Genomic DNA, 860 nt, shown 5'->3' on the forward strand with positions numbered 1-860 from the left:
GAGCAGTCAAAATGACCGATGATACCACCGGCTCTGTCAAGTCGTGATGACGTCCCTAATATCGACTGCAGAAGCTCTACCCAGAACCAAACGTGTTTATAGTAACCGCGCGCAAGCTTGAGGCCGCGCGGGTAGAATCGCTTAGTAATAAAGAAGACAAGAATTAAATCATTAAAAGGGAATTAGATGAACCAAGTAAAGGGATTGAATTGAATTATTTACCAGTTTGGAGGATAAGGAAGAAAAATAACCAAACGGGGAAATAGAGGCTTTGTGAAAGGGGTTGGGCTGAGTCGCTTGAAGTCATCAGAAGGCAATTTGAGGTAAGGATATAGGGAGGAAAGTGAATTGCTGGGGGAATGCGAGACAAGACAAGGAAGATAGGGAAGAAGAAGCTTTATTGGGAATCTGAAGTAGGAAGCTAAAGAAGAAACTTATTAAATAGTAATCTCAGACTGAAAGATATAATAATTCAGTAAGAATGTCATATTAGAACATGAGGAAGACCACATGGAAGGAAACAAACAAGCGAGAATCTCCAACAACGTAGAAAAGTTCTTGAAGACAATGGACAACGAATGGATTGCTTTACAGCTGAGAAGAAAATAAAGAAATATGAAAAGAGGAAAACTTGCAAATACCAAAAAAAAAAATAAACTCCACTAGTATCGAGCAAACAAACATTCACTCCCAGAGAATAACATGAGCAAACAACGTCGGTAAACAAGCCACGTTTCTCATACGAGTCGTTTGTTCAATAAAATATCCAAGTCTCTCTTAGAGAACAGAATCTAAACCCGCGTTCGGATCTGTTGCTTAGCGACGGATATATTGGTTATGTATTTAGGCTAGCATGCACG

Source organism: Penaeus monodon, chromosome 19, assembly GCF_015228065.2.
Source record: "Penaeus monodon isolate SGIC_2016 chromosome 19, NSTDA_Pmon_1, whole genome shotgun sequence".
NCBI classification, from domain to species: domain Eukaryota; kingdom Metazoa; phylum Arthropoda; class Malacostraca; order Decapoda; family Penaeidae; genus Penaeus; species Penaeus monodon.